Raw genomic sequence first — 26,722 nt, 5'->3', positions numbered from 1 at the left:
CGTGAGCCAGCTCTCCAGCCCCGTTGATGGTTTTTAAGGTAAGGTATCAGATAGCTGAGGGTGGTCTGAACTCCTGATCTTCCCGACTTCACTTCCCACGCATGCTAGGATTATATATATATGTGCCATCATGCCTAGTTCATATTTGTGAATTCTCGCCCCTTTTTTTTTTTTTTTTTTTTTTTTGGTTTTTCGAGACAAGGTTCCTCTGTATTGTTTTAGAGGCTGTCCTGGAACTCGCTCTGTAGACCAGTCTGGCCTCGAACTCACAGAGATCCGCCTGCCTCTGCCTCCCGAGTGCTGGGATTACAGGCGTGTGCCACCAACGCCCGGCACAATTCTCACCCTTTTTAAGTCCCCCCAATTCTTCTGTTAACACAGAGCACTTCCATGTGGAGATGGCAGAGCCCAAACGAAGCTAGTTCATGGTGTGCAAGCGAGATCCCGAGTGAGGGTAAAACGGCACAGGACCACGCTCCTCAACTGGGTGGGGCCTGCAAGCCATCAGGTAGCTGTTACCAATGAGACGCCTGTTCTACTTCCGCAGACGACCTGTGAGGGGTGGCTGAGTGCCGGGGTCACTTCTCTGCTGTCATCTCCTTTCCAAGACACGGTAGAGCTTCCTCAATCTGAGCTTCTTCTTCCTTTTGAAGGGCAGTGGAATCAGAACTGTCAGAGTCTGTGTTTGCCGAAACGATACCACTCCGGTTCTAAGTGCTTTGGTTCAACCTTAATCCAGTATGTTGAGTGCCAATACTCAAGAGATAAGACAGTGAAAGGTTGTGGGGGCTGGCTCAGTGGGTAAGGATGCTCAGGCAAACATGGGGCCTAACCTCAGACCCCAGGATCTGCAAGGGCTGAACGTGGTTGTGAGTGCCTGGGACTCCAGTGCTGGGGGCAGAGACAGCCGAATGCTGGGAACGGCCAGCCGTCCAGCCTAACCTGAATGAAGAGCTTCAGCGAGAGCCCTCGTTTCAAGGGAACAGGGTAGAGAGTGATTAAGTTGGACCCTGGCGTCCTCATGCATTCATACACATGGACATGGCAATGGAAGGTAATGGCACACTACATAAGTGCTGCCTTTGTCACAGATGGCATTGGTGGCTTGAGTGGACTGTGCTAGGGAGCGCCCTCTTTCTAAGTCCCATATCTTGGCTATCTTGCCTGTTATTATGCAGTCTCAAGAGAGGCCACTCCTTGACACTCAGGGAAGTCTGTGTGCTTTATGCATAGAGCCAGAGATACACGATATCCCTCCGTATTCCAGGGGTGCCTTTCCCTGGCGCCCTGGCTCACTAGCTGTGGCTCTGCAAGGAGGCCCTGGACTCCTCCTGGAAACTCTGGCCTAAAGCCAGAGAATCTCTCTGCTCTCCAGACCTCTTCCTGCAGGGGGAACCTGGGGCCTCGGCACATCTGAGCACACAGAGGGAACACCGTGCCGGGGAAACAAGCAGCCACCTCAGTGGCACCTGAGTAACAGATGCTCACACAGGCCACTCTGCTGAACATGGGAAATACCCCGGCGCCGCTGAGGAGTCTGCCAGCAGGCATGGCAGGGTGGGCAGCTGTGGGCACCACCTGCAGAACAAGCGACCACTGCCCTCCAGCCAGTAGCACAGCCCAGCTAACTTGAACACCATTCCTGAAACCGGCTGTAACATCGGGGAGAAGGAACAGGAGAGTGTTTGATGACAGGACAGAGCTACTAAGCAGGTCCTGGAATTGACTCCTAACGTTCTTGCTCTCCAACAAGCCTGACAACCTGAGTTCAATTTGGAGAACCACCTGGCAGAAAGTGAGGACTGCCACAAATTATCCTTTTACCCCAATGTGAGTACAATGGCACATGTGCACACACACACACACAGTTTAAAAAAATAAAATATCTTAATATTAGTCCAATATAACTGACACAGGCCCAGGAGCACAGACTCCAGAGAAAGAATTATAACAACTTTCAGTCAGGGCAAAGGTGCCTGTCAATCAGCAGTCAGGGAATGCATGAATAATAGACTCAGAGCAGATATGGTAACGCATACCTCCAGTCCCTGTACTTGGGATACAGAAGCAGGTGGATCTCTGTGAGTTCAAGGACAGCCTAGTCTACAAAGTAAGCTCCAGGCCAGCTTCAGCTGCGTAGGACAGACTGACTCAGGCCCTCAGGCCAGTTAAAAGGCTGGGAGATTCAGACCACCCAATGGAGACAACACCCTTCTTACTGAGAATCCTGGGCAGACAGGGTCTGCTGTCAAAGCAAGGGAGCTTACCTGGAACATACACCACAGAAAGTCTGACCATGATCAGGACGTTAGGTCAGATACCAAGTTTGTTTTCAAATGGCTAAAGCAGCTTTGGGAGTCCTAAGACCTCTGACAAACAGCTTGGTGTTTACATTTCCTTGTAGGAGGATGAAAGTGTCCACACCATGCTTGCTAGAAGGAATCCTGGCACGGCAATTTCTTTAGGAATGTTTAATCTCCCCCAACCAAATAACCAATACCCGGACTTGAATGCCTTTCTAGCAGACACTGTCCCACAGCCTGGGGAGGCTGGCATTGCTCTGGACACCCAGATTGCAACAGCATTCCAAAGCGCGTGCACACACACACCCTGCCTCACCCACCCTGGAGCTCCACAGGGACCAGGCAGAGGACAAGCGGAGGATGGGCATCTTCCTGGTATGTCCCAAGCATCACGCACAGCATCTCTCAGACCTTCAGTGGCCTCCCTCCTTTCCCAGTCCATTCCCATTGTTCTTCCTGACAGTGGGTTCATTGTGGTCCTGTTCAGAGGCCAAGAAGAAATCCTGTCATCTGGTACCCAGGGTTGGAAGAAGCAGAACTCAGAACCCTCTGGAGAAGAGTGAAGGCCGGGTTTAAATGGGTCCACAAAACCCAAGATAAACGATAAACTTGCATTTACTAGGGAAGCACTTACACAATTAATAGTAAATAACCACTCCAGTCTTCCTGCTCCCTTCCGATGACCTGACCACCACCCAAGGGCTCACGTCTGCACACCTGAACCCACGCCCCTAGGGTGTGGCCACCACTGCAAGTTCGCTGGCAAGCAAGAAGTCACTAAATAAAAGGGAGATATGGGGCTAGCAGGAGCCTGTTGTTTTTCACGCTTTAGGAGCCCACCCTAAACCAGCAGGGGTCATTCCAGCATGCTGGGTTCTGCTCCCTGAGCAATCTGTCGTTTGATGGGATCTCTATGGTCCTCTTAATGGCTCATAGCAAAGCTCTTTGAATACTACAGGGGCCTGGGGAGTGAAGGGACAGCCCGGAAGAGCACTTGAAGTTCTGCACTCTGTGCTGAGACTTACTTGTGATTGTTTTTTTTGGACAGGGTGTCACTTTGTAGCCTTGGATGGCCAGAAACTATGTAGACCAGGCTGGTCTTGAACTCACAGAGATCCACCTGCCTCTGCCTCCAAAGTACTGAAATTAGAGACATGGGTCACCATACCTTGTTACCTGCGCTCTTTTTTTTTTGTTGTTGTTTTTTGTTTTGTTTTTTTTGGTTTTTTCCAGGCAGGGTTTCTCTGTGGCTTTGGAGGCTGTCCTGGAACTCGATTGGTAGTCCAGGCTGGTCTCGAACTCACAGAGATCCGCCTGTCTGTGCCTCCCGAGTGCTGGGATTAAAGGCGTGCACCACCAACACCCGGCTACCTGCGCTCTTTAAAAACATGTCTGGCAGGTGGATTTCTATTCTATGAGTTAGAGGCCAGCTTGGTAAGTTCCAGAACAGACAGGGCTATACAGAGAAACCCTGTCTTGAAAAAACAAAAAACAAAAACAAAACAAACAAACAAAACCCACCAAACTTGCCTGGGGCAGAAGACATGGCTCAGAGATTCAGAGGACCCGAGTTCAGATCTCGGCACCCACTTCTGATAGCACACACTGCCTCGAGCTCTAGTTTCAGGGATCTGATGCCTTTTTCTGACTTCTGCGGATACCCACATACATGTGGCATACACTGAGACAGCCTCTCTCTCTCTCTCTCTCTCTCATACATACACACACACACACACACACACACACACCAACAACAACAAACAAACAAACAAACAAACATTTATTGGTTTTTTTGAGACAGGATAACCCTCACTATCCTGGAACTCCTTCTGTAGACCAGGACGGCCTTGAACTCAGAGATCCCACTGTCTCTGTCTCTACCTCCTGAGTGCTGGGACTGAAGGCATGGGCCAGCCACTGCCCGATTTAAACACAGATATTTAAAGAGCAGGCTGCATCCCAGGAGATTTGCCTACTTCTCGTCATGCAGAGCATCTCAAGCTGCTACTCCAAGTTTCCAGTCAAGGTGTTCTCCAAAGCCTTTGAATAAAATGCAATGTTTTCTCAAGTTTTTTTTTTCTGGAGTCAGTTTGCTCCTTCCAACTTTACTTGGTTCTGGGGACTGAACTTAGGCCGTTAGGTTTGTGTTTCAAGTGCCTTTACATGGTGAGCTATCGCTGTCCTCATTAACTTTGATTTTGCATCTTTTGTTTGGCTTTGGTTTGGGATTTTTGAAACAGCCTCAAACCATACTATGTAGCTGTCTTCAAATTGTATCAGAGCCAGATGTGGGGACGCACACCTTTAATCCCAGCACTCAGGAGGTCAAAACAAACAAACCCTGCTTCAGCGTCTTAAACACTGGGGTATGAACGGGCTCCACCACACCTGGCTGGGGTCTGCTTTCTATTTGCCTGTCTTTTGAAATAATAATCCCTTGTTATATGGCCCTGACAGGCCTGAAACTCCCTGTGTAGGCCAGGCCAGGCTTGAACTTGTAGCAATTCTCCTGCCTCACCTTCCCACATGCTGGAGTACAGACTTGTACTATTTGGCTCAACTCCTTTCTACACCAGGTTTCAACAGCAAATGCAGTCTGGCCACGGAAGTAGAACACCACGATGCAGACACCTGACTGTAGGCGGTTCCTCTGGGAGACTAGAATTCATAATCAGACCCACTGGAAGCATTTACAATGGTATGTTTGTTTTGGGGGATTTTGCTTTTTGTTGTTTTGTTTTTTATTTTAGAGACAGGGTTTCTTTGGGTAGCTTTGTAGACAGGCTGGCCTCAAACTCACAGAGATCTGCTTGCCTCTGCCTCCCAAGTGCTGGGATTAAAGGTGTGCGCCACCATGGTCTGGCACAATGTTGTGTTAAATGGTTTGAAATTGCTTATTCAAACAGTAAGATCTATGGCCTAAGTTAAATGGACAACTCCTTGAAAGGCATCATAGTAGTTACTTTTTCTTCACTTTACCAAAAGGCATGACGGGAAAAGAATGTTTATTTCGGATCACTGTTTGAGGGATTTCAGTCCGCCACTGTGGGAGAGGCGCGTGGGGCTCACGGCGGCCTGAGTGTGGCAGAGACTACACAGTAGACCAGGAAGCAGAAGGTGTGGGGCCAGAACTTAAAGCTAATTCCACCAGCCAGGCTCACAAAAGCTGAGGCCCAAAACACATCAAGAGGAAACTGTTCTAATAGATTGTTTACAACATCCGTGACAGTTCACATAATGGCCACTACACACAATGGAGTGTGTCCCCAACACCCAAGCCTTGATGGAAACAGCCACCGACACCTGAGTGTGACCTGTAGAAGTCTGTGGGCTGAGCGATCTTCTCTAAGCAAGTTACAGAGATGACCCTGTGACACATTATGGTCCCCGGTGAACCCTTTTGGAAACATCCATAAGTGAAAAGAACTTAGCTCCGGGGCAAGAGACGAGAAACAAGGCCGAGCTTTTCATTCTAGACTTTTGTCGGCTATTGAAATCTACCGTGTGAATTACTTTCCCTCCAGTGCCAATAGGGTGTATTGGGAAAGACTGGGTCATTTAGATTTATCTTCCTGAGTTTATTTTTAAAAAGCCTGGTCTACAGAGTGAGTTCCAGGATAGCCTCCAAAACAATACAGAAACCCTGTCTCGGAAAAAAAGAAAAAGAAAAAGAAAAGAAAGGAAGGAAGAAAAAAGCGACGAAGAAATAAAGGCATGGTGGCACATCATAATTCCAGCACTCAGGAGGCAGAGGCAGGAGGACCAGGAGTTCAGGGTCAGCCTCCGCTATACAGGCAGTTTGAAGCTAGCCTGGCCTATACGAAACCCTATCTCAAGAAAAAACCAAAACTGAACGTTCATACGGCCTGTACTAAAGCACACTGAGTTCCGCTTGGCCTTCAGGCTCTCCGCACTCGGGGTCCCTTCAGCAGAGCACACTCAACCCATGAACCTTCCAGACCCAGGACCCTCTCCTTGCCTGACTTTCACAAAGTGCCTCCTCCAGAGCCGCTTCCCTGGGTCCCTCAGACGCCCACCATCCCTTTTCTACAGAGCATCCCTGCTTCCCCACGTGTGCAATGAAGGAAGTCCTCCCGCTATACGCACCCTTGGGACAGTGAGAGGTGGCATGTGCTCAGACCCGCTAGGGCTGGAAAAGGCAGGAAACAGAAGCGGCCTTGCCGAAGGAAGACGGTTTATCGAGAAATCACCTCATGGGGAGGGGAGAGTTGCCAGGGCCTCCACTTTGTCGGGGTTACCTCCTGTCTCTCCACTGTGACCAGAACTCACATGGCAACCACCGAGGCTGCCAGACAGCCCTCCAGGACACCTACTTCCCAACAAAGTTCAGTGCGGACATCTCTGACAGACCTGAGACTCCCAACCTGATCGCCTAGACAGTAAGAGCAAGGCCTAGTACCCTGGTGTAATTAGTAACGGTGGCCCCCGGAGAGCTAGCCCAACTGTTAAGAGCACTTGTGAGGCTTGCAGAGGACCCAGGTTAAGTTCTTGTCATCCAGAGGGAATCAGATACCCTCTTCTGAACTCTGTGGGCACGAAGCATACACATACTACACAGACGTACACGCAGGCAAGACACATAAATAAAGATTTAAAACCTAGAAAACGAGGAGCAGCGGCCTCTCCCTGCAGCCTCCCTTTGGGCCATCTCTCACAGGTCACTCCAAGGCGGATCACGATAGCACACCCTGGTGACAGTGGGCGTGGGGAGGGGGGCACCCAGAATGTTCAGTTCCTTCTGCAAAGGGCGCCCCCTAAACCTCCCCAGGGTCGCACTGTTGGGGGTCAAGATCAACCAAGGCTCCTGAAGCAAATATCCAAACCATCACATCTGGGCCCGAGTGCCGGCGCCCCTCCCCCCAGATTGCACCCCAGAGGCACCACGCTGGTGGGATCCACCCCCAGCCCCACACTCCCACCCACAGAATAGGGACCACAAAGGACGCGGGGCTCCTGCGGAAGCGCCCTCTCCCGGCTGCCTGCCCTTCTAGCGGGGTTGGCAAGGATCCCACCACGCCTCAGAGATCACAGTCAGGCCTCGCCATCTAGTGGTTATGGGCTGAGGAGTCTGTGAGCCTTTGGCTGTCTACCTGGTCAGGACTTTGCTCAGGTGAGACTCAGAAAGCAGGGCTGCTTGGCGTGGAAGAGAGGGAGAGCAGTAGGGGACATTTTCTAACAAGTAGGGCAGTGGACATTGAAAGGCTCAGAGTTCTTTCCAGAAAGACTCCATGGCAAAGAACAAAGACGGGAGTAGCAGTTCTCAGCACTCCTGTGACACGGCAGTTACACGGTGTCGTGGTAGTCTCACAGGTACCCCGCGCAGCTGACTAGCTCGGTGGCTTCTGGCCATTCAACAGCAAGACACTCGTTTATTTATCCTGTGATTCAATGCACATCGACAAATTTGAATGAGACTCCCACCCCAGTGGGCCTCCCTGTAGGGTTTTAAGTGTGTATTCTACCTAACAAATATAGGTTTACTCCATTAAAAAATAGCTGATGAGCCGGGCATTGGTGGCGCACGCCTTTAATCACAGCACTCGGGAAGCAGAGGCAGGAGTTCCAGAACAGGCTCCAACAATACAAAGAAGCCCTGTCTCGAAAAAAAAAGCTGATGAGCTGGGCTGTAATGGCGCAGCCTTTAATCCCAACACTCGGGAGGCAGGGTCAGGGGATCTCTGTGAGTTCGAGGCCAGCCTGGTCTACAGAGCGAGTTTCAGGACAACCAGAGCTACACAGAGAAACCCTGTCTCAAACAAATAAACAAAACAAAACAAAAAAAAAGCTGCTGCTGACACCCCTGTAAACCCAAAATCGCAGCCCTAGTCCAAGAGCACTGTCTTAGATGACTGTACCATGAGCATTCCACTCGCTGGGGAAGTCGGAACCAGTGAGACTGCCCAGATGCCACACCCAGAGCCGTCACTTGTCCCTGCTTAGGTCCTCTCTCCATCACTTCACCAATAGCATATTCAAGCTCAGTGAGGCATTCGGGTTGACTTTTGAGCACATCAAGTGTCTACTCCGTTTTTAAATGTATGTACCTGACACGTTGAAGTTTTGTTTTGCTTTGCTTCTTTGAGACAAGGCTTCTCTTTACAGGAAGAAGAAAAAGAAGAAGCAACAGCAAGGCTGAACCATTCCTGCTGGGAGCCCCTGCCTTGACTTCAGCCTCAGGAGGGAGACCACCAAGGCTAGGGCGGTGCAGGCAGGACCTGCCGTTGCCTCTGCCTTAGGTGGCCCCGGGGCCTGACTCTGAGCAGTGTGTTAGACCTGCACTGAGCCCCACTTAGCTCCTCTATTCTGGTCCTCATGAAGCCAGTTCTGGTGGACCCTTCTGGAATGACTACCTAGCTCTGGGCCGGCTAGGATTAACGTGTCCAGGAAGCAAGGAGCATTGAGCCCAAGTGATTCCTCCCACTGCACAGGTTCTCGGCCTGGAGACAGATGCGGCTGTGTCCACACACCTCACCGCAGTAAGCATAGACAGGGCCCAAGGCAGAGGCCCTCTCATGCTTTCTCAAACTCTCCACTCTGACGCACTGTAAGATGTGCATTCTACAATACTGCTCAATAATTGCAATACACACTCTCGGGTCTGAAAACACCGAGACCCTGAGAACAGCAGCAGAAGACAGAGGTCTGAGGTCACAAACAGGGCCTCTCACCATGGGCCAACACCACAGTGACATCCTGTCTATGAATAGGGGCCAATTTCTGGTAGGAAGACATTGAGGCCCAAGCAACCTCCCCCTTTGAAGAGTGAGTCCCCTCTTCCAGGTCAGCTGGAAATGTGGAAATCCAGGAGCCAGGCTCAACTCTGCCTTATCCAGGAAGGAAAAAACTTCTGCAGGGGGTTGGAGGCCTTGACTCATGAGTGAGCTTAAGGGGGTGCAGACAGAGCACAGAGCTGTACATGCTGACCAAGTAGCCTGTGCTCTGTCCCAGCAGAACCCACACACATGCCACACCTTACCGGGGCCTTTCTTTCCATGCCCTATGTCAGTGGCAATGCTCAGAACACTCCATTCTGAGAGTCTCTGTCAATAACACGGTTTTTGTCGATAACAAAAACAAAAAGCATTCAAGGACAGCCTGGGCAGTCTAGCATAGCAAGCCTGTGTCAGAATACCTGGAGCTAGGGTTGGAGTTCGGTGGCTAGGCTTACCTTTCATTGTTCAAAGCACTGGGGGTAAGGCTGGAACGTACTGGGTAGAACGTTACAGAGGCAACAGAAACACCAAGAGTTCAAGGCCAACCTGGGCTACCCAGAAAGACCCTCTTAGCCCCCCTACCAAGAAAACACAGGCTGAGGATATAGCTTAGTTGATAGTGTTTGCCTAGTACGTACAAGTCCCTGAGTTTATCTCCAACATCTATATATGCACTGGGCATGGCTGCACCATGTGTGATCCCAACGCTTGAGATAGAGGTAAGAAGGTCAGAAGTTCAAACTCATTCCCAGCTAACAGTGAGTTTGAGGCCAGCCTGGGCTACGTGAGACTCTACCTCAAAAACAAAAATCCTTCTCCAGGCCACGCCTCCCACTCAACACAACCCTTGCTATGCACCACACACATACACACACACACACACACCTCCTCAAATATTCCCTCCCCGCGCCTGTGGCCTGGACTGTGTACCCCTTTGAGCAAACAACAAGTTTGCGAGCAGCTGACCCAGATTCCCGCATGGACAGAGGACGTCTCCCTGGCAGTTGAGGAAGTACTGGGATGAATTTAAATGGTACTCTCCCAAGCGGAAAAGCTGCATGGCGAGGTCAGGCAGCTTTCACCGGGGCGGGGGTTGGGTGAGGGTGTTGGTGCCAGCATTCTCCAAGGGCCACAGCCCCAGGCAGGCAGGATGCAGCCAGCTCATGGCTTCTCCTAGAATGTCTGCAGAAGAAAAATGCTTTAAACCTTAATTATCCTGCATTTTATCCAGACCCTGTGACCTGATTTCTTTTTCTGTCCTCAGAAACCTACAAGGAAGGTGGCGATAGAATTTTCTGTTTCAATCCTAACACTCATCAAATGAGGGCATGACCCTCAAGCAAAAGACAGGAACAGCAGGAAGCCGGAAGGAAACTGTGACAGACATATCAGCCAGGGCCACTGTTCCTCTTGGCCCTTCATCTGCCACGGTGGAAATGGGGATAGGGAACAGGCAGGCCCAGGCCGTTCACACATAAGAGTGTGCATTGGCGTGAGACTCACCTCCCTCCGCCCAAACTCCAGGGATATAAATAGTCCAGGAAATTCACACTTCCACAGGCTGCTCCCAGCCAGCGACCTAGTGTAGTCAGATCACTAAGGCTGGCAGCTGTGAGGAGTCAGGGTGGTCAACCCGGCACAAAGCCAAGCATCGGGCCCACGCAGGGCAGGACAGGTCTAGAGGAGACTAAAGGACTGCGTGCCACAGTCTACAGGGAGCGGAGTGTCAGGCTAGAGCACCAGCCTGACAGCTGGACGAGGAGAGATCTTAACAACAGGCAAACACCAACAGGAAAGAAGAGCAGGGACAAGGACAGGCGGGAAGCCCAGCCGTGGGAGGCAAGGCCGGAAATCCAGAATACAATAGAATAAGGGGCAGATCACAGCCAAGGCGCGAACCCGTAGACGGGGAGATCTCGAGGAAGAAGCTTCCTAGAAGGAAGTGGGGTAAGACAGAAATAGAAAATGAAAATACCCAAGTCAGTGGTGGAGAGAAAAGGGAAGCGCCAACCAGGCGTGGAGACTCGGAGTTCACGGTCAGCCTCAACTACGCTGTGATAGTTGAGTCTGAGGACAGCTTGGCCTACATAAGATACAATCTCGAAACAGCAGAAAAATGAAGGCGTGCCAAGAAAGGGACAGAAGAAACAAGTTCCAGGCAGGGGTGGTGTGTGCAGCTGTAATCCCAGCGATTGGGAGGTAAACAGGACGATCAGACAGTCCAGCTAATTTAGCTCTGTCGGGACATTGCTTTAAACAGAATTTTTTCCAACGTTTTTTAGTTGTATTTTTATTTGTGTGTGTGGTGTGCATGCTATGTGTGTGTGCAGGTTCCTACTAAGGCCACAAGAGGGCACTGGATCCTCTGGAGCTGGAGTTACAGCCAGCGGCAAGTGACCTAATGTGGATACCGGGAACTGAACTCAGGTCTTCTAGAGGAGCCAGTGCTTAACCTCTGAGCCATCTCTCCAGCCCCTCTCCAGCTCAGGAGCAGAGAGACATAACTGAGTAACCACCAGAGCCTCAATTCACCAAAATGATGAAGTAATTTAAAATCAACATGGACCCAATGATATAGCCTCAAAAGCACATGGATATTAAGAGGAACAGATGGACACAACCATCGGCTTAGTGGGAGACTGCTGTTTTGCTTGGCTGGCTTTTGTTCATTTGTTTTCTGATGTTGGTCTTGTTATAGAGTTCTAGTTGGCTTGCAAGTCACTATGTGGCCACAGACTGGCCTTGAACTCCAAGAAATCTTCCTGTCTCCGCCTCTGGAATGCCAGAATTATAGGAATGAGCCACCGCGTACCTGGCTTTAGATTTCAACACCTCATACTAGAGTGGTTTCACTATTTTCATTGTAGTGCTGTGTGATCAAACCCATACCACTAAGCTATAACCTCTAAATATCAATCAACCAAGTACTACCAAAATGAAAAAAAAAATCAAGGAGTTAAAGGCTGAGCATGGTGACGTACACCTTTAATCCTGCCTCTTGGGAAACAGACAGGAGGAGCTCAGTGAGTTCCAGGCCAGCCTAGTTGGTCTACATAGTGAGACCTTGTCTCAGAAATATTTTTTTTTTTTGATTTTTGAGGCAGGGTTTCTCCGAGGCTTTTGGAGGCTGTCCTGGAACTAGCTCTTGTAGACCAGGCTGGCCTCGAACTCACAGAGATCCGCCTGCCTCTGTCTCCCGGGTGCTGGGATTAAAGGCGTGCTGCACCAACGCCCGGCTTCAGAAATATTTTTAATCAAGAAACTTTACCTAGGACAGTCGGTGGTGGCCCACGCCTTTAATCCCAGCACTTGGGAGACAGAGGCAGATGGATCTCTGTGAGTTCAAGGCCAGCCTGGTCTACAGAGTGAGTTCTAGGACAGGCTCCAAAGCTACACTGACAAACCCTATCTCAAAAAACAAAACATCAACAACATAAATCAAACAGGAAAAACAGAAAGAAGAAGGAATTATATCTGAAAAGCCCAGGCCAGTTGTGTCTAAAACTAGGGAGTCTTATAACCCTCAAAGAAGAACACACAGAACAGTTGCTCACAAAAGTCTACCCTGCACCCCCTGCACCTCAACATGTTGTAAAGATGAGATCCCACACTGCAAAGAGCAAATCTTACATTGAAGGTGAGCCCCGGCCACGGGCCACTGTGTAAGGATGGACTTAAAAGCCTCTCTGCACAGTGTGTGTGTGGGGGGAGCACGCCTCCAATCCCAGCACTGGGAGGCAGATGGGAGAAAAAGACAGTGACATCCAGACATGGGAAGTCACCTGAGCCCTCTGAGATCTGGGACAGATACTTAACTCCAGGCTACTAAACACAACTGGAAATGCAGTCAACCAAGTGTGCACATTACACGGGGCATTCTTAAGAGAAGGGTGTGTTGGGGGTGGGCAGGCTGGCAGACGGACAGAACGTTTATTCACATACACTCAGCACCAAAAAGGGCACCCCTCTCCTACCTGTGCCTTCTCTGACATGTGTGGCTTTGATATGAGTGTTTTCTGGGTTGGTACATGTTTGTCATGAGAAGATAAGCGGTCCCCTTTGGAGGTTCTCCCGGGGTACACAGAACTCACAGTCCAGACAGGACCCAAGCTCCAGAACAAGATCACCAGGCCTTCACTCAGCCCGGCACCAGAAGCAGCACGGGTGTACACGCTCACACACGCGCACGCGCACACGCACACACCAGCCTCTAAGCACTGAGTAGCTGTCCAGTTCTTCTTAGTGTACAAAATGGAGAGTTGTCTGGCTGTAGATCCTGTATACTATAGACAAGGTGAATCAATCAAGTCACTCCTCCTCTCCCAGCCCAGAGCAACTGTTAGAAGCTAGGTGTGGCGTGAAAATGAGTCCTTGGAGGACGAGGCCATTTATAGCATTGGCTGAACCTGCCCTACCACAAGAGCTGGCGTACCATTACCTACGAATGCAAACCTGAAGGTTACGTGGACTCACACCCCTCTCCTCCATGCAGTGCAACCACCGGCTCTGAGTTCTGGCTCTCAGCTTGTCCCATGGACAGAAACCAACCTTCTCATTGCCTGGGGCACCAAGTTTATCCCATATCATCCAGTGCAGGACACCCAGGCCTCTGTGAGTGACCATGGAGACGGTTCTCTGCCCAGATGAGCTCCTGGGGAAATCATATAACACACCAAGTTGTCTGCGCCAGAAAACTTTAAGACACCTCTGCTCAGTTTGCATCCAGACAGAATGGGGTGATGCCTCACACACGCCTTGTGACTCTCTTTGGGTTTCACAATCATATTAAAAGCGTTAGCCTTGCCGGGCGTTGGTGGCGCACGCCTTTAATCCCAGCACTCGGGAGGCAGAGGCAGGCGGATCTCTGTAAGTTCGAGACCAGCCTGGACTACCAAACGAGTTCTAGGACAGCCTCCACAGCCACAGAGAAACCCTGTCTCGAAAAACCAAAAAAAAAAAAAAAAAAAAAAAAAAAAGCATTAGCCTTGGTGAGGAGCACTTCCTGGATCCACAATACATAGTCTAGAAACATAGTCCAGAAAACTTCATGCTGCAGGCCTCAGTAGGTCTTCCTGCTGCTCTCCAACCTCCCCAGAATCCAGATCCTGTACAGGTTCTTCAAACAAAACAAAACAAACAAGCAAACAAAAAAAACCCGGGCAGTGGTGACCCACGCCTTTGATCCCAGCACTCTGGAGGCAGAAGCAGGGGATCTCTGTGAATTCGAGGCTAGACTGGTTTACAGAACAGGACAGCCAGGGCAACACAAAGAAACCCTATCTTGAAGAAAAAAAGAAATGGAAAGGAAGAAAATGAAAATAAAATCATTTTAAAAAGCTAGCAGGCACATAGTACACTTATCAAAGTTTCTGCCAAACAGAAGTTTGCAGTTTAGTTGAGAAGTGACAGCTATTATTAAAATAGAAAAGTATCAGACTCTTGATAAGCAGTACGATGAAATAAAATAAATTTATCTATTTTTAAAAAGATTTAAATTCAAACTTGGAAGGTTTTCTTTTTTAATCTAGGGAGAGAATGTTTCTAGCTAGCTGTGAGGGAGAAGAGAGTAGAGTCCTCAGATTATCTAAATTGAGATTCTCCACCAGTCCTATCTCAACAGGCAGTCTCTTAGTCATGTTTCTTTTCTGAAAAGTCAGAGTTGGGACTAAAGATCCCTGTGTCCCTTCCAGACATAAGTTTCCCATTTCACAGCAGAAATTGCAGACTAGTACTCAGCAGCTAGACACTACCCATCTCTTCTGGTCTGTGTGGACTTTTAATCTGAGGGCTTATCCTCACTAATTGAATGTGATGTCTTAGCTTACTACATGTTTTTAGACAGAGTCTCACTATGTAGCCCAGCTAGCCTTGGACCCACAATCCTCCTGCACCAGTGCTGAGGTTACCAGTATTGCTGCTGTGCCCTGGCAAGTGTGACACTTTTAAATCTGTCCTCCAGTTTGCCACAGTCCCCAGCATTCCTCCTGCTGCACTGCAGTCTGTCTCACTCTCCTGTCACCTCTTATCACCTGCCCAGACCTTGAGGGACTTGAGCTCAAGACACCTGTTCTCTGAGGAGCTGTGTCACTGCTCACCGTGTGATGAAAGTGACGGGAGCCAATTAGCAGCAGCAACGTTCTGACAGAGAAAGAACTTTGTCTTCCAAAAACCTAGCTAATGATGATGGCAGGGTTCTCGCCCCTCCAGAGCCATCTTGCCAGCTTGTAGCGGCACATGCTTCTCTCCTGTCCTAGAGCAAGTTCCAAGACAGCCAGGGCTACACAGAGAAACCGTCTGGGGGGGGGGAAACCATCTCTTGCCAAGAAGCTGCTGGTCTAGAGATGTTTAACGAGTGATCACAGAGTGGTGGGCGCCTTCCCACGGTCGGCTGTAGCCAACCATGCACGTCTGATCCTGACTGCCAAGGCACAGGATGTTTCTCAGCGTGGCGGTTCTCAGTAGTGAAGGCCATTATGTCTTCGGGCTGTTCTCATCATAAAGCAGTTTGCCCACCTGTAGTTCCTGGCGTATTATGCAATGGACAGGCTGGGGGGCACAACCCGAGGCCCTCTTGTCGTGGCCGGACTCAGGCTAGGAAAAGAACGCAGGCTTCATTTCAGCTGGCTGCCACAGAAGGCAAGTGAGTTTGAGGGAGGTAAACACAGAACACGGCGAGACGTGGTCTCAGTGCCCAGCCTTCGCACCAACCTTTAATCCCAGCACTTGGGAGGCAGAGGCAGGTGGACCTCTGTGAGTTTGAGGCCATCCTGGTCTACAAAGTGAGTTCTGTTACACAGAGAAATTCTGCCTCAAAAACAAAAAACAAAGTAAGAAAAAAAAAGGAAAAAAAGAACTTTGTAAATACCTAGCATGAGAGACCTCCTTCTGCACAAAGCACCTAATATGTAAGCATCCTTATGCACTAACCCAAAGCAGGAGCTCTGAGCAGGGGCCCCTGACACACAAAAGCTCAGAATAGCCGGGCTCTGCTCAGCACAGAATGTCACATTGGGAGAGCTGGACGTGGGAGTTCACCTCGTTTAAGAAAACTCAAAATGAATCCAGTCTTTCCTTAAGAATCCCACAGTCCCATCTGGTACTTGCTATATTTGCTCAGAACTGTACCAAAAAATTAAAGGCTATTTAGAGCACGTTGTTGTGGCTTATGAAAGCATTTCCCATCTACTAAAGAATATCACAGACACGGAGACATCGACTCTAAGAAGAAGTTTAAAAACAGCACCCATGGCCAGGCAGGGCAGCATACCTTCAGCATAACCCCGGAAGGGCATCATACCCTCAGCATGACCCTGGGAGGCATCATACCTTCAGCATGACCCCGGAAGGGCATCATACCCTCAGTATGACCCTGGGAGGCATCATACCTTCAGCATGACCCCGGAAGGGCATCATACCCTCAGCATGACCCTGGGGGCATCATACCTTCAGCATGACCCCGGCAGGTGACAGAGTCGAGAAGAGGCTTCTATCTCACAGGGGCACTTGGAGATGAGAATCAGACTCCAGCTCATCAGCCCCAGACCAGAGGCTAGGTCTCTGTTGTCACTATCAGAAGGGAAAGGTATGAAGGGAAAAAGAATGCAGTTGGTCAAGCATCACCTTCAGACTCAGCTGCCTGCTTTGTTCAGGCCAACTTTGCCTCCACGGTGACCTTGGCCAAACTTCATTAATATCCGTGCTTCAGTTTCCTTATCTGCAAAGCGATATACCAAGAGAATCTATGCCTAGGAGGACTGTTGTGGGGTAATAGGTAAGCCCACCAGACTTGTCATGAAAACTTGAAGCATGTGAGCAGCTCCTGAGGCACTGGCCAATGTAGCTCCCCAAGTGGTGATAAACAACGCATTGTTGTAAATTTCAGGCTGGTTGTGTTTTTAACTTGGTATAAACAAGTAATATAGGGCATCCTGTGTGGGGTGAGTCTTTAACCCAATGAATAGGGCATTATTTAAGAAGGGATGACATGCACACCGTGACAACAAAAGCTGAGATTGCAGCTGTTTTTTTTTTTTTCACTCATTTAATCTCTTCTTTTAAACATTTTCCTCTGCAGCCCAGGCTGACCTCAGTCTCAATCCTCCCTCCTCCCTCACGCTGGGATTTTAGGCATCCCCCATCATTATCAAGATGGCAGCTTTAGCTGGGCCTGCCAGGGCATGCCATTAACCCCAGCAGTTGGGGGGCAGGGGTAGATGGCTCTCCTGAGTTCCAAGCCAGCCAGGGCCACTTTGTCTTAAATAATATTAGAGTTTTTGTAAGGTCAGCAAGATGGCACACCAGATAAAGGGACTTGCCACCAAACCTGATGACCCAGGTTTGATCGCAGGACGCCAGATGGTGGAAGGGGAGAAATAACTCCCTCAAGGTGACCTCTAGCCTCCACTCCAGGCTGTGTGTGCATATATGTGATAAGTAAATAAACAAAACACAATTTCCTAAAGGTTAGAGCTTTGTAAACACAAGCAAGGGACACCAAGAGCTGTCAGCAAGCATTGGAAGCAGGACATATAGCTTGGCCTTGAGATCCAGAGCCAAAAAAAAGCAACAAGCACCAATGATCTACGGCAGCTGCAGTCTGAGAAAATACATTTCTGCTGTCGGAATTCTAGTACTCTGTAGCGCTTTGCTACCGGGGACTGGCAATGTGGTGAAGTATGGGATCGTCTGGAAAACAAGCCTCTGGGCGCTCTTGTTGACAGTTTCCTTGGGTTAATAAGATGAGACCCACCAGACAGTGGTGGCACACATCTTTAATCCCAGAACTTGAGAGGCAGAGGCAGGCAGATCACCGTGAGTTCGAGGCCAGCCTGGTCTACAGAGTGAGTTCCAGGACAGTCAGAGCTGTTACACAGAGAAACCCTGTCTAGAAAAAAAAACAAAACAACAACAAAAATGAGACCCACCCACTGGATTAGCACTATTTCCTGTGTTGGGCTTCTGCACTGTGTAAAAATAGGAAAGTGTACTGAGCAAAAGCCTTCATTACTCTCTTCTTCCAGACTGGAGATCAAATGTGTTAAGCTTCTGTGGTCGTGCCTGCCCTACCAGGATGGCTTGTGCCCTGGACCTGTGAACCAAAACAAACTCTTCATTTCTTAAGTTGCTTTTGTTGGGTGTTATATATCACAGTGTCAGGAAAGGACACTAATACAGGTGCCTGTCTCCCTGGTCTCTTGCTCAGAGACGCGATCTGTCAGTCCTAACATGTGTGTGATCGCTTACATGTTGCCTCCATAACGCTGGATTGATGGGACTGCCTGAATGGACTTTCAGCTTCCAACACAACAAACTAAATAGATCTCTTCACTCTGAAAAAAAAAGCTAGCCTGCCCCAGCTATTTCATCATACTAAGAAAAAACAGACACACTGTGTTGAATGTTCAAGCTCTCTACGGCTGGAACAGAGAGGACATGTAAATGTATGACTGAAGTAGAGATGAGCAGAGGTAAAATAAGCGAACGTGAATGATGGGAAGGTGTGGGTACAAATGTGCATCTGAACAGGGACAGTGCACAGACACACTCGAGCAGAACTCATATACACTTGATCGGGGGACAACGGTGTTCGGGCATGAGCAGTCAGGCCCTAAGCTAGGCTTTGGTCACTTGGCTGAGACAAGACTCTACACAAGCTGTCTTATGAGACTTTCCAGTGTGCCAGAAACCTAGATATGCGTGTAAAGTCTCCTAATTTTTTTTTTTTTTTGGTTTCTCGAGACAGGGTTTCTCTGTGGCTTTGGAAGCTGTCCTGGAACTCACTTTGTAGACCAGGCTGGCCTCGAACTCACAGAGATCTGCCTGCCTCTGCCTCCCGAGTTCTGGGATTAAAGGCGTGCGCCACCAACGCCCGGCTAAAGTCTCCTAATTTTAAGACTTTTATTTATTCTTATTTTATGTGTGTTGGTGTTTTGCCAGCATGGCATGCACATGCATCTCATGGAGCAACAGGTACTCTGAGTCATCTCTCCAGCCCTCAGTCTCCTAATGTCTATAATGTTGGCTCTGGATCAAAATAAACATGAGCAGATATTATGACCCTGGTGCCTACTGAGGCTCTAGTGTCCCGTGTGTACCCTTGGACAGGATGCACAGTGGCTGATGAGTGACAATCAGTAGTCTAGAGGAAATGCACCCTCACAGGTGTAGCAGACTGGAAAGCACAGGCTTCCCAGGCATCCTCCTCAGCACTGCATTCAGATCCTGCCTCCCCTCCGACCTGTCTGGAACAGAACATCAGAACAATCAAATCAAGAGTAAGGGAAGAGAATCAAACTGCAAGAATCCTTGTAGTTGGAGGTTTTCTGCCCCGCCCACCAACATTAGTTGTAATTGTCCAATGGCTCAGGCATATTACTGACTAGCTCTCACATTTAAATTAATCCATTTCTATTATTCTATATTTTACCATGAGGTTTGTGGCTTGTTACCTCACATCTTACCTCTCTGGCAGCTACATGACGTCTCCCTGTGAAAGACCCCTACCCAGGGCCCCCCTAGGAAAAGAAAAGCAAGGCCAGGCCGTTGCCTAATGAAAGAAACCCAGACCAGGTGTCTCACCCTCAAAACAGGATGTCTGTGATCACTATAGCAGTCATGGGACCCGGATAATAATTGCTGAAGCGTGCTGGGAACTTTCATATGACAATACTAGAAAACCTAGTCCTTGGCAACTACCCTGGCCCCCAATTGTGTCTGATCACTATAGCAATCATGGGACCTGGATAATAATTGCTGAAGCGTGCTGGGAACTTTCATATGACAATACCAGGACACCTAGTCCTTGGCAACTACCCTTGCCCCCAGTTGTGTCTATGATCACCATAGTAGTCATGGGACCAGGATAATAATTGCTGAAGTATGCCTGGGTCTTTCATAAAGTAATACCAGGAAACTTAGTCCGTGGGAACTACCCCTGCCCCCAAGATGAGCCAATGAAATGCCTGTTACTCATGTAACCATTGAAACTCTATAAATATTGTACTCCCTGAAAGCCCGGTATGCTCTGCACCTGAGTTGCAGTAGCATCCGCAGGCGCCTGTGTACTCAATAAATCACCTCTTGCATTTGCAGCCAGTGGTCTGGCCCCGGTTCTTGGGCAGAGGGTTCGGTTCAGTGCCCGGCACTTTGATGCCGAGGTTTTTCACCTGACTCCATCTACTTTCTCTCTTTATCTTTGGATTTCCTGTCTGATTCTATTCTGCTTGGCCATTGGCTAAATCAGATTTATCAACCAATAAAAGCAACACATATTCTCAGCATACAGAAGGACACTCCATATCATCGCCCCTTTTCTAATTAAAAAAGGAAGGTTTCAACTCCAACATAGTAAAATTACATATAATAAAACAGTTATCAAGCAAGAATTATAGTTAAAATATTTAGTTCATTTGTATTTGGCAAAATTAAAGAAAATACTTTATCATCTAGCCTATTTTTGTGAGTCTAAAGTGTTATATATAATTTATCTTTTATTATAACTAAGGAAAACTATAACTATCTTCAACTCCACCAAAGATCCCAGAAGGATATAATATTGCCTAAGTAAATAAGAAGTGCATTGTAAGCAACTTCTAAAACTCTAGAAACGACAGAGACATCTGGTTGCCTGGACAGTCACCCAAAGTTCCTCTACAATACTGGGGCATCCATCTTCAGCCTACAGGCCTGGAGTGTCCGGCAGACTTTTCAGTGAAGCAGGGAGGACGTCAGTTGCTTTCTTCTGTGTCCTGCAGAATGTCTAGCAGTTTCCTCTGTGAAGCAAGAACCCTGAAGAACCATCTTGTCTTGGCAAGTTCAGCAGTCACTTTCTTGTGGGTCCTGCATGTCCAGTATATACAGCATACAGTCAAGCAGTCCAGGCAAGAGCAGTTCCTGCCCACATGGCTAGTCTTGCCACATTGGAAGCAAACTCCATAAGGAGTTTCTTCAGTTCCCATCTTCCTCTTTAAGTAACCGGTGCTGCCAGGAGCAGACGGGTCTCACTGTCGAGAAAAACCTAGGTTCTTAAAACATTTTAAATGCCTCCTGGGCAGTGGTGGCGCATGCTTTTAATCCCAGCACTCGGGAGGCAGAGGCAGGTGGACCTCTGTGAGTTCGAGACCAGCCTGGTCTACAAGAGCTAGTTCCAGGACAGCCTCCAAAGCTACAGAGAAACCCTGTCTCAAAAAAAAATTTTTTAAATGCCATATTCTGTAGGTCTTTGAAGTGTTTGAAGATTACCTATTCATCTGAAATATATCTCTCTGCACATCTAGAAAACCTAGCTAACATGACTGTTTGGCTATTATAGATGATTATAATTATACATTATTATTAATTATACATTACATCTTAAATGTGCTGCATAAACATAATGCCTTAAACAAGAGGAAAAATATATATACACTGTAAAAAAATAGACTTTAAATTTATATCAATCAACCAAAATCCATACCAGTGTATTCATTTCTATATCATGTTGCCCTTTATCTTTAGAAAGAGATTGACTGTGGCTGGGTGTTGGTGGCACACGCCTTTAATCCCAACACTTGGGAGGCAGAGGAAGGCTGATCTCTGTGAGTTTGAGACCAGCCTGGTCTACAAGAGCTAGTTCCAGGACAGCCTCCAAAGTCCAGAGAAACCTTGTCTCGAGAAAAATAAAAATAAAAAGATGGCTTAGCACACACCTGTGTGGGACTCAGGTATCCTGACACCCAGCTTCTGGTTCTTCCCACCATGTAGGGACCGGTTAACTGCTTGGTGTATCCAGGTCTTTAATGAGAAAAAGACCTGATCACCAGCACCTCCAATCAGCAGGAAGTGGTATAGGAAACTGTGCCCAAATTCCCAAAATGCTTGTTTATAAATGTTGGTTTTCATTTACAGGGGGTTGATTATAAATGTCTAATGGCCACAGTCAATCTCCTTCTTTTTTTTTTTTTTTGAGGGGGGTGCTAAGCCATCTTTGTGAGCAACAGTTTCTGTGAGGTGAAGGGAGAATGTGCACCTCACTGGGTATGGTGACCAATGAGCACTTCAGGTTGCTCTGATTCTAACAAACAGGTGTGAATAACACAAACCAGTCCCCACCAGGTACGACTGGACCTGGAGACTGCTTCCATGATATACTCACTGGATCACAGGCCTGCCTCTTCATCAATTTCCTTTGCAGACTGATTGCCCAGAAATACCGAGAAAGAAAGCTCCTGAGAAGAATCTCTCTTTTGGGGGCCCAAAGTAAATGAACACCTGCAACTTTTGGGAAACTTCCAGAAATTTTATGTCCTGCCCAGGAAAAACAAAAAACATCCTCTCTTTTGTAAGATCCAAGTCTTTGATCTAAACACCCACACACCCACACCCACACCCACACCCACACACACACACACACACACACACACACACACACACACACACACACACACACACACTACACTACACTGTTTTTTCTTTTTTTTTTTCCTTTGGTTTTTCGAGACAGGGTTTCTCTGTGTTGTTTTGGAGGCTGGCGGTCCAGCTCGGCCTCGAACTCACAGAGATCTTCCTGCCTCTGCCTCCCTAGTGCTGGGATTAAAGGTGTGTACCACCATGACCCAGCTGACTCAAAATTACCTTTTAATTACATTTGCTGAGCAGTATATGTGGGCATGTACATGCCTTGGTGTGTCTGCGAAGGTCAGAAGATGACTTGAGAGATTCTGCTACTTCCTTCAAACATGCCGGCACTAGAATTGAACCCGACTCACCGAGCCCGAGATGCATTTGCCACTGAGCTGTCTTGCTAGCCCCCGCCCTGTGTTTTAATAAGCTTCTGCACAGAGAACAGGTCTCACGAAGGTAAGCAGGAGGTATCTCCTTTAAGAAATGAGTGGATCCTAGAGGCTGGGGAGGCGCAGTGGTTAGCTGGCTGTGCAAGCATGAGTGCTAGCGTGTGATCTCAGGCCCTATGTGTCTGTAGCCCAGCAGTAGAGGGCAGAGAAAGGCAGATACTGAGAGCTGGTGACTTGTCAGCCTAGCAGAGACAGTTCAGTTAAAGACCTCCTCTCAAGGCAACAGAGTGGAGTGATGAAGTCACCCGTCTTCCGTTTCTGGCCTCCCCATGCACCTGCACACTCACATGCAAACGTACACACAGAGGGTGGGGGGAGATCCCGGAACACAGCCCCACATGTTGGTACTTAGTAACCAATACAGATGACCCCAGACCCCAGGTAGCTCTAACTAAGCACAAAAGCTCTACCGAGACATTCCCAGGGGTGTGGCCTGGTACTCCAATCACAGGATCCACTTCCCCCAGATCATTAGGGATCAGGGTTCACTCACTGGCCAGTGCTTGTACCTTCATCTAGGTGGACAAATCGCCACAATCACAACTGATTAGAAATGAGAGGGGGACAGTTGTGGTACTCCCTCACAGAGGTTTGCAGATGACTGCCAGGACCAAGAATAAAGTGGTAATCCCAGCGTCTCAGGCAGGAGAACGAGCCTTGTGCAGTATTTAGATCTAACATCTGCGGCATTAGCAGTGTGGGGGTGGGGATTCAGTCCAGGGACCATGCACCTGAGGTTGTACCCGGCCCAGCGTGGAGCAGCAACCATGCCAGGAACCTTCCGTGTTCCTGAGACAACCAATGCAGAGCAGAGGCAATGTTCTCACTCCTGGGGACCCAGCTGGGGACCCAGCACCCGTGTGGGGGAGAAGCCGGGCTGACTCACACCGCTCTGCACTTCCTGCTCTTTCCAGGAATGCCAGACAAGAAGCTTTGGAGGAGGAAGGTACCGTGTCACCTGGATGCTCCTCTTTCCCCAGACACTCCTGCTTCTTGCCTGGGCCTCCACCAAATCAGTTTATTTTGTTGTCAAAAACAAGGTCCCTTGGCTAGGCAGTGGTGGTGCTCACCTTTAATCCCAGCAGAGGCAGGTGAACTCTGTGAGTTCCAGGCCAGCCTGGGCTACTGAGAGAGTTCCAGGACAGCCAGGGCTACACAGAGAAACCCTGTCTCAAAGAAAAACAAAAACAAAGTCCCTGACCTCAAACTGCTAAGAATGAAAAGTAGCAGGGACAAGTGGATGGAGAACCTTAATGAAGTGATGTCCCCCAGCAGATGTGGTATGGGGGGTGGGATGGGAGGGGGTGGAGGCAGGTCCCAAAGGCGGGGAGCCCCCTGCTAGAGCAGCAGCTCTCAACTCGAGTGTCTCCACCCTTTGGGGGTGGCATGTCACATATCCTACATTTCAAACACGATTCAGGCAAGTAATGAAATTACAGTTATGAAGTAGCAATGACATAATTTTATGGTTGGGGGTCACCACAACACGAGGAAGCATATTAAACGGTCAGGGCATTGGGAAGGTTGAGAACCACTGACTGTGCTAGAGGGCCAGACTTGAAAGAGAAAAACATCAGTGGGGTGTTCACCAGGCAGACACACACACACACACACACAAATACACACACCTCTAATACATAAGATGTATTTGAAAAGAAGCAAATTTGCATACTAATGAAGTAAATGTGCTTGCTTATTTTTGCATAAGGAACTAAAATTTAGTTAAATATTTGAAGCCGGGTGGTGGTGGCACACGCCTTTAATCCCAGCACTCGGGAGGCAGAGGCAGGCGGATCTCTGTGAGTTCGAAGCTGGGCTGGACTGACAGCCTCCAAAACAATACAGAGAAACCCTATCTTGTAAAAACCAAAAAAAAAAAGAAAACCATAAAAATTCCAGATAGGTGTGGTTGTACACACAATCAATCCCAGCACTCAGAAGTCAAAGAGGAGGGTGGATCTCTATGAGTTCCAGACCCAGCAGGACTTCACAGTGGGAAGATAGGACTCAAGATAACCAAGTAAATAAATAAGACATTCTAACACAATATATACTAATGTGATGCATGATGAAGAATGACAGTAGAAGAATATTAAAGGCCTTTGCTGGAATGAAACCATTGATTCTATAAGAGCAATAAGTTTGTACTTATAGTAAAAAAAATACTGCCCCTCATAAACCACAGTGCTTTTAAATCTGGGCAGAGGTGACTCGGGAAGCTTTTGTTGGCATTACATGGCTGGCGTGCAAGACAAGGTGCACATGTCAAGTGTTCAGAACCACGGTTGCAGAGAAGCTGTACACCGCAAAATGGGCAAGGGCTGTCGGGACACTTCAAAGCTACTGTGTGCTCGACTTTGAATCAAGTTCTGGACATTTAGTGATCAATTCCTTTTACTGTTGCCAAACTTTCCACGCTGTCCACACTGTTACCCAATCCCCTGTGTTGCTTAGAAGGCTGTGATTTAGGGTACCAGCCCTTAAGGCAATCAAGGCTTCCGTACTTACCAGACACTACTCTCTCCCTGATGGCCCCTTTGGCCGCCTGTTCTCAGTACACACTGAGGGGATAAGCTCATGCCCTGAAGCTCCTCCTCAAGTAAGAGACAGCAACTGAGGCACCTGTGCAGCCTTAAAAGCTGAGAGACACAGGTCATAGAGGGGGGTGGAGCAGCTGGCCAACCAGATGGCCCCTCAAAGTTGGCTGTCCCTTAGTCCCCCCAATGGCCTCAGAAACACAAAGCTCTAGTCCACGAAGAGTTGGTTTTAACTCAGGGGACCAATTCAGCCTCATCAGACTCCGGGACACCAATGTCTAAACAACCAGCCAGTCAGCTCACTCGTCTTCAGCAGCTATTCATGTCAGCTACCCAGTGCCAAAATGCACAACCCATGGACAAGGATTTCATAAGCACCAAGAGTCCATTATTTAACAAACTGTAAGTACCTGACTGAAGGAAGTAAGCCAAATGAGGTGGGGACGGAAATGATAGGGGAAATTATGCAATAAGCTTGGCGTCACAGAAGCTGGAGTTCAAACGCTGTCCACCGTGTGTTAAAGAGCTGTCGTCGCATGTAAAGTGTGGGTATAATACACTTCCTTGCCAGGTTATTAGTCATTAAGTGGGGTTAGTGTAAACTGCCTAGTTATACTTATGTATTCATTTGGAGGCGGTATGCCATATGCTGACCCAGGGAGGCTCTGGGATCCTCGAGAGCTGGTACATAATCCTAGATCTGCAAGTCACTGGGAATACAGCCTTGGAGAGCAGCCCCTTCAATTTTCCCATCTGTAAAATGGGAATAAGGAGTCTTCAATGTATTAGTTCTAGGATATGGTAAGCATTTGATAAATGTGTGACCAAGAGCACTTAGCAGGGTGTGCAAGCATCTGTCTAACTCCCCTACTAGAAGAGCAGAGGCAGTGAGTTTGGGGTCAAGTTGGGCATATGGTGAGAGGGCGTGAAAGTTATTCTTAGAAGTTGTCCACAATAACTTAGTGGAGCATACATTTAAAAAGTTACAACTAATGCCAGCTTTTTGCTAGTTTTTTTTTGTTTGTTTGTTTGTTTTTTGGTTTTTCGAGACAGGGTTTCTCTGTGGCTTTGGAGGCTGTCCTGGAACTCGCTTGGTAGTCCAGGCTGGTCTCCAACTCACAGAGATCTGCCTGCCTCTGCCTCCCGAGTGCTGGGATTAAAGGCGTGCGCCACCAACGCCCGGCTTTTTGCTAGTTTTTTGACACAGTGTTTCTCTGTGTAGCCTTGGCTGTTATAGAACTTGCTCTGTAGACCAGGCTAGTCTCAAACTCAGAGCTCCTCCTGCCTTTGCCTCCACAGCGCTAGGTTTAAAGGCACAC

At 48.5% G+C, this 26,722-nt stretch overlaps 1 long non-coding RNA gene across 1 annotated transcript; it reads right to left on the bottom strand.

Annotated features, from left to right (window-relative positions):
• Window positions 1–352: 352 nt before the first annotated feature.
• Window positions 353–25,812, bottom strand: LOC121139236. The gene is made up of 4 exons (XR_005876093.1): window positions 25,375–25,812; window positions 21,724–21,808; window positions 16,481–16,603; window positions 353–644 (listed from the first exon to the last, which is right to left on the bottom strand). It is a non-coding gene; the product is annotated as an uncharacterized LOC121139236 (long non-coding RNA).
• Between the last annotated feature and the right edge of the window lie 910 nt (window positions 25,813–26,722).

This window comes from Mesocricetus auratus, unplaced genomic scaffold (assembly GCF_017639785.1).
Source record: "Mesocricetus auratus isolate SY011 unplaced genomic scaffold, BCM_Maur_2.0 Super-Scaffold_15014, whole genome shotgun sequence".
Taxonomy (NCBI): domain Eukaryota; kingdom Metazoa; phylum Chordata; class Mammalia; order Rodentia; family Cricetidae; genus Mesocricetus; species Mesocricetus auratus.
Note: the sequence above shows the minus strand (reverse complement) of the source record. Positions and strands in the feature narration are given on the sequence as shown.